Source organism: Anabrus simplex, chromosome 2, assembly GCF_040414725.1.
Source record: "Anabrus simplex isolate iqAnaSimp1 chromosome 2, ASM4041472v1, whole genome shotgun sequence".
Classification (NCBI taxonomy): Eukaryota; Metazoa; Arthropoda; class Insecta; order Orthoptera; family Tettigoniidae; genus Anabrus; species Anabrus simplex.
In genome coordinates this window covers 17,803,116-17,817,083 of record NC_090266.1, presented here as the reverse complement: position 1 = coordinate 17,817,083, position 13,968 = coordinate 17,803,116, and positions in this window count along the sequence as shown.

Genomic DNA, 13,968 nt, shown 5'->3' with positions numbered 1-13,968 from the left:
ACACGACTAGAGCACTGATACACGTTACTCTTTTTTTCTCGAAACACACACACTGATAAGAATGTTGCGAGATACTACATACATACATGTTTTTTAAAAAAATAGGGGGGTGAAAAATCATAAATTATATGTACACATGTTGTCTCCTCCAAGTTGTAAGACGTAATAGACGCAGTACTGCGAGTTTCCGCTATAGCTGGCGAACGGAAGTTGCATGATATCTCAGCAAAAAAATACGCGTGAGCTTGCATACACGCAAGTCAGACACAATGATGGATACCGCGATTCAAATCCTGGCAAGTTATGCCGTCAGGAAGGGCATCCGACTAGATCATGTAATTACACTTTATGTCGATCGCGCAGGTCCCTCGCCTAGCATTTGCTATGTTTTACGGCTTCCGACAGTAGGAGTTCGAACCCGCTATCTCCCGAAGTAGCGAGAATGATTGCGGGTACAAGAGTGTTGAGGGTGATTCATCTGTTGGATGGGGGCGATCCTACTGTTGCATATTACATTCTCAGGTAGTTTCGAGGGTGTGCAAAAAGGAGGCATTTAGTAAGGGCTGTTGATGGGGACATTAAACCTTGTGCAGACTCCTTCGAAAATGTTTGTGAATACAAGATGTCGATGGCGATTCATCTGTCGGATGGAGGCCATAAGCTGTGTGCTGGCTTCATCGGTAGGAGAGGGCTATGTGCCGGCACTGGGTTTTACCCTCTCCCTACTGTAGTCTATTACATTCTTCGGTAGTTTCGAGGGCGTGCAAAAAAGCTAGCATTAAGTAAGGGCTGTTGATGGGGACGTTAAAGCTTGTGCAGACTCCTTCGAAAATGATTGTGAGTATAAGATGTTGATGGTGATTCATCTGTCGGATGGAGGCGTTAAGCCTTGTGCAGGCTTCTTCGGTAGGAGGAGGCTATGTGCCGGCACCGGGATTTACCCTCTCCCTACGGTGGTATATTACATTCTTAGGCAGTTTCGAGGGTGTGCAAAAAGCCAGCGTTAAGTAAGGGCTGTTGATGGGGGGTGTTAAACCTTGTACAGGCTCCTTCAACAGGAGTAGCCTATATGCCGGCGCCGTGCAGGCTCTTTCCATAGGAGTTTGCTATGTGCTGGTACTGGGTTTTAACCTCTCCGTACAATCATAATATTTTATGTTAGGAACTTACACCACCTAAAGGCTACACGGTTAAGAAAACGTTCCGTGAGTTACAATCGGCTTATCAGCACCCAGTGTCCTCGTTCAAGGTTACTACAGCCGGAAGATGAGTGTACAATTTCAGTCAACGCATGCATTCCTTACCTCGCTCGGAGTGAGTGCGCCGATACAACTTCAAGGATAGTGTTCTGTGCGGTAGAACAAAAATGTAACCCATAGCCTGTTCCTAAAGCTTAACACTATAAAAGTTTGGAGCTCCTGTTTTTACAGCTAGATGTGGTTCCTAACGTAACAGGGCCGGGATTACATATATATTTTACAGCCGAGTGCCCCCTTCCTAACATGAGATTTTAAATCGCAAGAATCTGTTTTACGGCCGGTTGCCCTTCCTGACGCGAGTTTTTAAATCACAAAAATCTGTTTTACAACTGGATGCCCTTCTAGGATTTTAAAAAGCAGTATCTAGCCTCTTACATCATACACTATTGTTTTACGGTACGGCCGGTTGCCCTTCCTGACGCGAGATTTTAAATCACAAGAATCTGTTTTACAACTGGATGCCCTTCTAGGATTTTAAATAGCAGTATCTAGCCTCTTACATCATACACTATTGTTTTACGGTTGTTGCCCTTCCTGACGCCAAGGAACTGGGATTAAGAATCTGTTTTACAACTAGATGCTCTTTTTAACACGAGAATCGGGGTTTAACAGCTAGATGCTCTTCTTAGATTTTAAAAAGCAGTATCTAGCCTCTTACATCGTACACTAATGTTTTACGGTACGGCCGGTTGCCCTTCCTGACAAGAGATTTTAAATCACAAGAATCTGTTTTACGACAGGTTGCCCTTCCTGACACAAAACTAGCAGTATCTAGCCTCTAACATTATACACTATTGTTTTCGACCGGTCGCCCTTCCTGACGTCAAAGAACTGGGATTAAGTATCTGTTTTACAACTAGTTGCCCTTTCTAACACGAGAATCGGGGTTTTACGGCTAGATGCTCTTCTTAGTGCAGGAACTAAGATTTTAAATCGCAAGAATTTGTTTTAAAACTAGTTACCCTTCGAGATGCAAGAAATAAGATTTTAAATTACAGTATCTAGCCTCTTACATCATACACCACAGTTTTACGGCTATTTACTCTCCTTGACGCGAGGACTAAGATTTTAACTCGCGAGAATCTGTTTTACTGCTAGATACCCTTCTTAACGCGAGAACTAAGATTTTAAATCGCAAGAATTAATTTTACAGCCGGGTGTTATTTTTGATGAGAGAAACAAGATTTTAAATTGTGTCCCACACCACAAACTATTGTTTAATAGCTAGATGCCCTTCTTGACGCATAAACTATTAGTATCTAGCCTCTTACATCATACACCATAGTTTTACGACCGGTTACCCTTCCTCACGTTAAAGGACTAGGATTTTAAATCGCAGTATACGCGACAAATCTGTTGTAGCAGTTTTTATAACTAGATGTCCCGGTACCGGCACATAGCCTACTCCTACTGAAGAAGCCTGCACACAGCTTATTGCCTCCATCCGACAGTTGAATCACCATCAACGTCTTGTACTCACAATCACTTTCGAAGGAGTCTGCACAAGGTTTAATGTCCCCATCAACAGCCCTTACTTAATGCTGGCTTTTTGCACACCCCGCCTCCTATATCATACACAATAGTTTAACGACCGGTTACCCTTCCTGACGTTAAAGGACTAGGATTTTAAATTGCAGTATACGCGACAAATCTGTTGTAGCGGGTTTTATAACTAGATGTCCCGGTACCGGCATATAGCCTACTCCTACCGAAGAAGCCTGCGCAAGGCTTATCACCTCCATCCGACAAATGAATCACCATCAACACTCTTGTAGCCGCAATCATTCTCGTTACTTTGGGAGATAGCGGGTTCGAACTCCTACTGTCGGAAGCCGTAAAAAATAGCAAATTCTAGGCGACGGACCTGCGCGATCGTCATAAGGTGTAATTACATGATCTAGCCGGATGCCCTTCCTGACGGCATAACTTGCCAGGATTTGAATCGCGGTATCCATCATTGTGTCTGACTTGCGCGTATGCAAGCTCACGCGTATTTTTTTGCTGAGATATCATGCTACTTCCGTTCGCCAGCTATAGCGGAAACTCGCAGTACTGCGTCTATTTCGTCTTACAACTTGGAGGAGACAACATGTGTACATATAATTTATGATTTTCCACCCCCCTATTTTAAAAAAAAACATGTATGTATGTAGTATCTCGCAACATTCTTATCCGTGTGTGTGTTTCGAGAAAAAAAGAGTAACGTGTATCAGTGTTCTAGTCGTGTTGCAATTACTAAGCGAGTGACCGAGCGAGTTGGCTACGCAGTGTGCTTTCTTGATTTTCGTATGACATATATCAGTGTATTTGCAATTACTAAGCGTCTTAGCAGTGCGGTGAACGAGTTAGCTACGCGGTATAGATTTTTTATTTTCTCACTAAGCAAATCATTTGAAGTGTTGCCGAGTTAGCTATGCGATATGTGCACAGTGTGTTTTTGGTTTTCGTACTAGGCAAGTGATAGGCGAGATAGCTATGCGATATGTGCACAGTGTGTGTTTTTGATTTTTACACTAGGTAAATCATTGTACTTTTGCTCTGAACACATCAAACAATGTTCTAATCACATGTTGTATCGAGTATGTTGTATCGAGTACAGTGTTCGATTCTAGTCTTGCTATGTTTCAATCTAATGTTCTCAGAACAAAGGTATCCCCTAACATGTTGTATCGGATCACATGTTAAGGTTAACGACATCGAGTGTAGTGTTCGATTCTAGTCTTGTTATGTTTCAATCTAATTTTCTTAGAACAAAGGTATCCCCTGACATGTTGTATCGAGTACAGTGTTCGGTTCTACTTGTTTAGTGATCTGAACACATCAATCAATGTTCTGATCACATGTTGTATCGAGTGCAGTGTTCGATTCTAGTCTTGTTATGTTTCAATTTGATCTTCTTAGAATAAAGTTATCCCCTGACTTGTTGTATTGAGTACAGTGTTCAATTCTAGTTGTTTAGTGATCTGAACACATCAGACAATGTTCTAATCACATGTTGAAGTTAACAACATCGAGAACAGTGTTCGATTCTAGTTGTTTAGTGATCTGAACACATTAATCAATTTTCTGAATCACATGTTAAGGTTAACGACATCGAGTACAGTGTTCGATTCTAGTCTTGTTATGTTTCAATTTAATCTTCTTAGAACAAAGTTATCCCCTGACGTGTTGTATTGAGTACAGTGTTCATTTCTAGTCTTGTTATGTTTCAATCTGATCTTCTTAGAACAAAGGTATCCCCTAACATGTTGTAATAAGTACAACGTTCGATTCTACTTATGTTGTGTTCTGAACACACCAAACAATGTTTTAATCACATGCTGAAGTTAACGACATCGAGTACAGTGTTCGATTCTAGTCTTGTTATGTTTCAATCTGATCTTCTTAGAACAAGGGTATCCCCTGACATGTTGTATTGAGTACAGTGTTCGATTCTAAACTTGATCACTTCTTTTGTGTTCTGAACACATCAATCAATCTTCTGATCACATGTTGTATCGAGTACAGCGTTTGATTCTACTCTTCTTATGTTTCGCAAGTCTAAACATATACAATAATGTTATCGCTGCACACGCTTGCCTTCGCTATGCAGGTTTAAACTTGTTCGATATAAGGCTATGCCTTGACATAAGAGGCGGAGGAGGAGGAGGAGGAGGTAGAGAAGGAAGAGGAGGAGAATGATAAGGTCTTAACAGCCTATGTATAGTCGCCATTGTTTAAAGATGACACCTGTCAAAAGAATTTTTCAAATTATCCACCACCACATTTCAGCTAAAGAGGGCAGCAGGGTGCTCTGTTGATTAAGCACATAGAATTTCAATTTGCTCTCCACCGCATGCATAACAGCAACCGTTATCTTGCGCAGTAGCCTCTAAGCTAGCTTTCTTCATAAGAGTAGCCGCCATCTTGTGCGAGCACCTCCTAGGCTGTCTCATAAGGAGCTATGTATAGCCACCACCTTGCGTCCGCCATCTTGCGCAAGCATCCTTAGGGGCGTCTCTAGCCATCTTGTGCAAGGACCCTTAAGCCGCCTCATAAGAGCAACCACCATCTTGCGCAAGCATTCCTAGGGTGTCTCATAAGGAGCCTTGTATAACCGCCATCTTGCGCAAGCATCCCAAGGGTATCTCATAAGAACGTATGTATAGCGACCATCTTGCATAAGCACCTTTAAGGAGTCATGTATAGCCACCATCTTGTGCAATTAGCGTCGAGAGATGGCTGCTGTAGAATTTTTCTTTTTAAATTATCCGCCACCATATTTCAAAGGTATGTACCTAAAGAGTGTAGCACTGAGGTTTGCGATGTAAGATGGCGGATGACAGCTGTCAAAAAGCGCGTGAGTTTGTTTACTAAACAAGAGCACGTGGAATTTTTCAATTTGCCGCCACCACATTTCAAAGGTATCTAGCTAAAGATGGCAGCACGGTGCTCTCTTGATTAAAGATGGCGGATGACAGCTGTGAGAACAGCACATAGGTTTGTTTCCAAACAAGAGCGCGTGGAATTTACCACCACCACATAGAGGGCAGCACGGTGCTCTCTGGATTAAAGATGGCGGATGATAGCTGTCAAAAAAAGCGCATAGGTTTGTTTCCAAACAAGAGCATAAAGAATTTTTCAAATTGCCGCCACTACTTTTTAAAGGTATCTAGCTAAAGTGTGCAGCACTGAGGTTTGCGATGCAAGATGGCGGATGACAGCTGTGACGTACCACATTTCAAAGGTAAGTAGCTAAAGAGGGCAGCACGGTGCTCTCTGGATTAAAGATGGCGGATGATAGCTGTCAAAAACGCGTATAGGTTTGTTTCCATACAAGAGCATAAAGAATTTTTCAAATTGCCGCCACTACATTTCAAAGGTATCTAGCTAAAGAGTGCAGCACTGAGGTTTGCGATGCAAGATGGCGGATGACAGCTGTGACGTAAAAATTACCCGCCACCACATTTCAAAGGTAAGTAGCTAAAGAAGGCAGCACGGTACTCTATGGATTAAAGATGGCATATGACGGCTGCACGTGGATTTGTTTATCTCGCGCTAGTGAGGTTAAGTTGGAAGCACTAAGGTTTAGGCCCGCCAGGATGGCAGCACTGCCGATGACAGGTGACGAATTTGCAGCTACTGCGATAAAGAGGGCAGCACGGTGCTCTGTAGTTTAAAGATGGCGGATGACAGCTGTCAAGAAAGCACTTGGCTGTCAAAAAACACGTGGATTTGTTTATCTCGCGCTAGTGAGGTTAAGTTGGTACCACCAAGGTTTAGGTCCGTCAAGATAGCTGGACTGAGGTTAGCGATACGTTGTTGTCTGTCAAAAAGCACGTGGCTGTCAAAAAACACGTGGATTTGTTTATCTCGCGCTAGTAAGGTTAAGTTGGTACTACTGAGGTTTAGGCCCGTCAAGATGGCAGTACTGAGGTTAGCGATGCGTTGTTGTCTGTCAAGAAGCACGTGGCTGTCAAAAACCACGTGGCTTTGTTTACCTATTCAAATTTCGCGCTAGTTAGGTTAAGTTGGTACCACTGAGGTTTAGGCCCGTCAAGATGGCAGCAGTGAGGTTAGCGATGCGTTGTTGTCGATGACAGCTGTCAAAAAGCACGTGGCTTTGTTTACAAATTCAAATCTCGCGCCAAAATTCAAATTTCCGCCAAAATTCAAATTTCCCTCCAAAATTCAAATTTCCCGCGGGAGGAGGAGGAGGCGGCCGAATCCCTGCATTATACTACTAATGTCGTACCAACTGTTACTAATGACGAGTGTGTACAGCTGTCAGATGAACCAAACAATATGAAATCCACCAAATAATCAGAAACCCGTGAATATGAGTGTAAAGAATCCTTTCTGGGAAATCCGAATATTATTATACCACCTAAAAATTTCCTCAACATGTGAGAAAAGTATTTAATCGTACTCCTAGCACGTGGTGATGATGATTATTGTTTTAAGTGGAAGTACAACTAAGCAACCATCCTACACATAACACTAATCAGAGAGAGAAAAATGGGAGGGATCCGACACTTCAAAAAATGAATGTACCGGCCAAAGAAAGACAAGGGCCACGAAGGGCTTGGAAATGAAAGACTCCCTTTCCCTTGGAAACCTAATAGCGTCGGGGTCGGAAAAGAACAAGAGTTGACCAAGGGAGATCGGATAGGATAAATGAAAGTGATGAGCCTGGCACAGGTGGAAGCAATGCCAGGACTCAGCTAAGGGTCCCATGGTCGCCAAACTACGCTCCAAAGTAGAGACCCTGGAGCTTTTAGTCACCTCTTACGACAGGCAGGGTATACCGTGGGTGTTATTCTATAGTCCGCACCCACAGGAGGTCGTACTCCTAGCAGAAACATAATCCATTCTGTACAGTCTCCACTAGGTGAGGCCAAACAAGCATGTGATACACAAATATGGTAGAAATTCAGTATGTGCAGCTTAAATTTTATAGCATTACAAGGGATTTGAAATGTTAGAAATCTTATGTGGAATACCTTGTAGAGGAGAGATGTGTTCACTGCAACAGCCAGGGACCCACCCACCGTCCCCCACAAATACATTTACTTTTATAACCTAATATAATTTATCACACGCCATGCTTCATTGCTCAAGCACGCTGTAGCATTTCCATTGGCTGATATACAATCGGATATGACATCATTCCTAGAAACGAAGTGAAATCCATTCCGTTACCATCCCGCGCACAATAAAAACACAACTAAATGCAATCTCTAATGAAACGAAACAACGTACAGTACAGACCAATAACTTTGTCACTAGCAGGCACGATAAATTACTTCAGCTTTTCGAATGTGCTGCTCTCATCATACGGAATGCTAGAGGCCTAAAGCCGCTTCGCAGCCCTAACGTGCCCTCAGACCCCCTTTGCTTGGTCCCAGTCCAATGGTTTTGTCAATAACCTAACCAATACTGACGTTTTGTCACTAGCTGGTCCTAACCAATCCAGACCCATAGCTTTGTCACTGGCCGGCATGGTAAATCACTTCAGCTTTTTGAATGCATTGCTCTCACCGTACGGAATGCTAGAGGCCTAAAGCCGCTTCGCAGTCCTAACCTGCGGGCTCATGTCCCCAGACCCCCTTTGCTCGGTCACAGTCCAAAGCAATCTGCTTGTTCGTAAACTGAAAACTAGTGCCACCACACCCTAAGTATACACGACTAGTCATAGTCATAGGTCAAGAGTTGGCAGCCCTGTGCACTGCATGCTCACGACCATCGAGAGAAGTCGGAGAGAAAGAAGCAAATGACAGAGCAATTGAGCCTAGATGTCTGCGCTGAGAAACTGTTGCAGTAACTGAACTTTTGCCCACAAATATCCTTCTCTGTATTTTTTGTAGACACTAGAGAGAAACAATTGTATGTCATACTAATGAGGAAATTTAAAGGAAGAAAAATAAGTACAAATCACCTGTTCGTTCACAAGATGATGTGTCGCATCCAGAGTTGAAAGCCCTGTTAAGCTTACACTTTGGTGATAAAAATACTCAACTGGAAAGGAAAGAGAATGACTCGCATTTGTTAACAATTGTACAACAGTCTTTCATAACAACTGACGAACAGCTCCTCGCCTTTCTACATGTACATTCCAAATAAACCTAGGAAGTATAACAACAAATTGGTAATGGCTTGTGATACTAAAACAAAAATGCAGGTTTCAGAAGTGAAGTGGAAAATAACAATTAAACTCAGAAAGTGGCAATTAACCTCAACATTTTCCAAAGTTCATATAGCAAAGCTTTCACCACAACCATCATGTATCAAGTATCGCTGCTTAAGAATATAGCCCTCTTGCGTGCAGTTCTGTTTACATGTACCTTTTAAGCGCAAAATGGGGCTGATGACCTAGATAGGCCCCTAGGCCCCTTTAAACAAGCATCATCATCATCAAGTGCAAAATGAAAATCTCAGAAGACAAAAATATATTTTTGCACTAGGAGTTTTCATTACCTACAAGGCAAGTGATGATACAGTAAGGCCTAGTCCCTGTTGTTTGAAGATGATAACTAACACATTCCCATTTTTTCGTTAAGGTAACACAGTTACTTACATTTTCACTACCCCTGGAATATTTGGGAGTATCTAATGTGCTTTGCTCTTCTTGAGTCCCCTCCTCCAGAGTAATTACCTCTTCAGTCCAGGTAGTGGAATCATGCGGATGACATTCACTTAGGCCAACTACAGTAATATCGCCTAGAATAAAATAAAATAAGGTTATATTATGTTGAATTGCACTGCAATGTAAATTTACTAATAGGAATATTGGAAATAGGCAAGAATGGGAGAAATATATTAATATATTAAACATACTGATATAACCATCTATATAAGACCAATAAAACTTACCATTGTCAATCAATCAATCAATCAATCAATCAATCAATCAATCAATCAATCAATCAATCAATCAATCAATCAATCAATCAATCAATCAATCAATCAATCAATCAATCAATCAATCAATCAATACTGATCTGCATTTAGGGCTGTCGCCCAGGTGGCAGATTCCCTATCTGTTGTTGTCCTAGCCTCCTTCTTGGAATCTGTTATTCTGCATCGCCGTCGAATGGGTTCTGTAGCGGTTCCAGGTGGTCATCCATTATCGCAAGCAATTTTTCGCTGCAATCATTCATCCCTTTAGGAAAAGTACCACCTCCAGTTTTATACGTTTCAATTTTCACCCTCTTTTCCTTCTTTGCGCTTTTCTTCATATTTACATAAAATTGTTTTAACTGTTTCGTACAGCGCTTTGTAACTCGAATATCGGAGTTAAAGTCCCGACACAGTCGGTCCCATGCAATGTCTTTTTCTTTTACGCTGACACAGTCCGTTCTCTTATTTTCTATGATACTTGCATATTTTCCGATTAAATCTACGAACAAGTTCCTTTCATACTCGTTGTAGTTGGGCGTGCGTTGCCTCTTACTGCGCGTTCACTATCCATAACCTCTATAATAAATATAATGATGAACTTCACAAAACACGCGACCAGAGTACTGTACAAGTGCACGAGGTTCCAATTAACCGCGATAAGCGCCACGTGCGCTTTCATGTAAACAAAAAACAAAAGAAGAACACGGTCGAGCGCGTTCAGAAACCTCACAGGAAAGTGTTATTTTGACTCTAACAAATGTTACTTAACAAATGTTGGAAATGCGTTCGTGAAACAGGGGACTGTTAGCCGAAATGTTAAAATAATAACACTTGTTACTTAACATTTGTTAAGCTACATTTAACATACGGTTGAAGAAACCGGCCCTGAGTAACGCTATTTCGTGAACGCTTGGAGTGAATACAGAGTAACAGAATATGGCTAATCAATTAAGAAAGGTTATTTGTTTTACCATAACCTTATTTGGGAGGAACTTAATGTCTAATTTCCAAGAGATTTTCTTCATAACAGCGTGCTATATGAGTTGCTACTACTTTCCTCACCAAGTTGTGCCTTAAAGCACTATCCGTTATTCTTTATCTCGTAGGAACAATCTGATTACATTGATGATGAATACCAATACATCTGCTACGCCATTTAGGACAACTAGCTATGAAGATTATGTTGTTAACAACTACGACGAAATTGAATTTAAACAACATTTCCGATTGCCAGGATCAGCATTCGAACATCTACTTAGAGTCATTGGCCCTAAACTTTCTAAATTCGAAATCGGGGCACGAGGAAGACCATTGCAAGACCCACGAAAACAACTTCTAGTTGTAATTGGCTCTTAACACCTGATTCGTACAAATCGGTTTCGTGAGAGTTATAAATGCACTGTGTGGTATTTCTGATCATATAATTAAATGGTCTCATTCAGAAGGTCATCTAAAATAAAATAAAAAAAGTTACGTGTTATACATTTACCTAGGAAATCTTAGAAAGTTGAGGTTAGTAAATCAGCTGATCATTCATAACACGGGAATTCTTATAAAAATTCAATCATGTTATTTCCGCCGATTATTAAAAGTGGTACCCATTTTTCCTGTTTTAAACGAAAATATCTCCTTTATTCAATACACAACGCCCTTCTTTGTGAACAACTAGAAAATAATTTGAATTCATTGGTATGTCAATATACTCGCATGTTAATATTTTTCACCGCCACCAGTGAATGCATTACTGCGCATGTCGAGTTGAATCTACCCACCTATTTACGCGGAGTAAAAAGAGTATACTCTGAGTTACCTCGAATGCATTTTCTGAACACCTTGTAGAGCTAACTCTTTACTTTTGTGAACGGGTAGAGTGAACTATGAGTTTACTCGGAGTTGTAGAGTACCTAGTATTTTGTGAACGCACGCATTGTATACCTTTACTCCATATGTGCGTCGCAGATAGATTTGGAATAGAACCCACGCTTTTGACGCGCATTTTGATGATTAGGAAATGTGTACTATCACCTTTAGTACCCTACCGACTATCATTTAGAAGGTAAAAAATGTTTAGGCTATTGGGACTCGAACCCGAAAAAGCTACAGAGCAACAAACGACGTTGCCCTAACGATCACGGCTACCCATAAAGCTTACTGTTGACAGCTTGTGTGCTACAACTTGCTAGCTTGGGAAATCTTTAAAGAATTCTGTGATAGCTGGAAAGGAAGCATGACGTACTTTATAAATATATACATAGATTAGATTGTAACAACTTAATTTCGCACAGCATCATGCAGATGTAGATTCACCTTGATGTGTAGCGATTTTGATTCCTTACAGTAGCGTCCCCGATAGGAGCGAAGTCCCAGATAAGAGCGTTAAGAGACTCTCCAACTTCGGCATAGCTATATTCGAAAATATTTTCCCAGATTGCACATAAACGAAAGTCGTCCGAACTGCCAAATAAATGTATACCGCACTTTTATCTGGCTGTCGTAGTACAGGCCCTAAACGATGCAATTTATTCAATTAAGTCTTTGCAGTGTGATTTTCGAATGTTCCAGACATTACGTAATGCCTTTCCTTTCTTTTGCGCTGATATTTCCTTCTCTCTACAGTAACCAGTAAAGGAGAGCTTATTAGGCATATTGTTCAGCTTGCAGGCTGGTTATCCAGGAAACATAAGGGCACTAATGTGCCAAGCTATGTGAACGGACATTAGTTCAGCTTCCAAGCGCACTGAGGAACTGAGAATAATAATGTAACTAGTTCTACTAACTACTTCTATGATTTTCATATACGATTCGTGGCAGTATTTCGTCCCGCAAGAGTTCTTTTATGTACCGCTAGATCTAGACATGAGACTGGCGTATTTGAGCACTTTCAAATACCGCCGGACTCGAATCCGCCAACCTGAGCTAGTCATACATTCTCTCCTTCACTCGCTTAAATTAATGTTAAACATTTCCTGCCTTTATTCTGATGTACGCATTACTATAACTGCATTCTTAAAGGGAGGATGGAGGGAATATAGATCGTATAATTCTTTGCGATTTCTGTAAGTTTAAGGACTTACCACATAGGACATATCTGTCCATCCTTTTAATAATAATGCTAATAGCTTTACATCCCACTAAGTACTTTTACGGTTTTTGGAGACGCCGGGAAGCCGGAATTTTGCCCTGCAAGAGTTCTTTTACGTGCCAGTAAATCTACGGAAATGAGACGGATGTATTTGAGTACCTTCAAATACCAGCTGTCTGATGAGCCGCTCAGCCCAGTGTCATTCCTTTTGCTTGGATGCTGTCTTTTTTCATCAATAAACAGTAGGAAATGGGGTGCATTTTAAACATATTTTCAGCTTACAAGTTGGCGTATCTCAAGCTTACAACATTACGGAAACCCAGGAAATGTACAGAAGCACTATGAGTCAAACAACATTACCAGATGTTTACATATATATTGGCTTAAATCACATGAAGACAGGTTGTGAGGCAAGAATGGGATAGGAAAGAGGGCTAGGATTTAAAATGTAAATAAGAGTACAGCCACAGCACTAGTCTGAAATGAAAATGAGGGGATAAACTTCAGACCTGCTGACTGTGGGGTTCGAATCCATCACCATCTCCTGAAACCAAGCTCACAGCAATGTGATCGAACTGCACAGCCAGTTCACTCAGTTTCCTGCCTACCACGTGGGCGACCCACTTACCTGTATATGGATCTTCAGTTCTTCAATTATACATGTATGCTAGTTAGTTGTCTGATTGGTGCACGTATAACAAATATAAATGGAAATAAATACTTTTATTTTATATTTATTTATATCATAAAGAAGTCATGTTGTCATAGCAAAAAGAATATGCAACAAAATGAATCCAAGGAGATAAGCATTATTTACTGTATTAAATATTAGTTTATTTACATATTAAGGAATATGTAGTAGTAATAATAATAACAAGAAAAGTGTGCAATAAGGAAAAGGAAATAAATACAACAAAATATAAATATAAATATAAATATAAATATAAATATAAATATAAATATAAATATAAATATAAATATAAATATAGTTTACAACACCAAGAGCCATTCCATGGTCACTGAGTTACAAAGCATGGGTATGAATAAACAAACATAATAAACTGAATACTAATATTTAAAAAGCAAAAACCAAAGTCATCTCCGTACAAACGATGAAGGCCATTGGAAGGGTGGAAGTTAAACTCTTCCACTATCCATAACGTTGGCACTTGGTGGGGTGGAGTGGTTAGCTCTACGCACGACCGCCCTTGCCCCCAGTAGTTAACCTGGTATTCATTTATCATACGC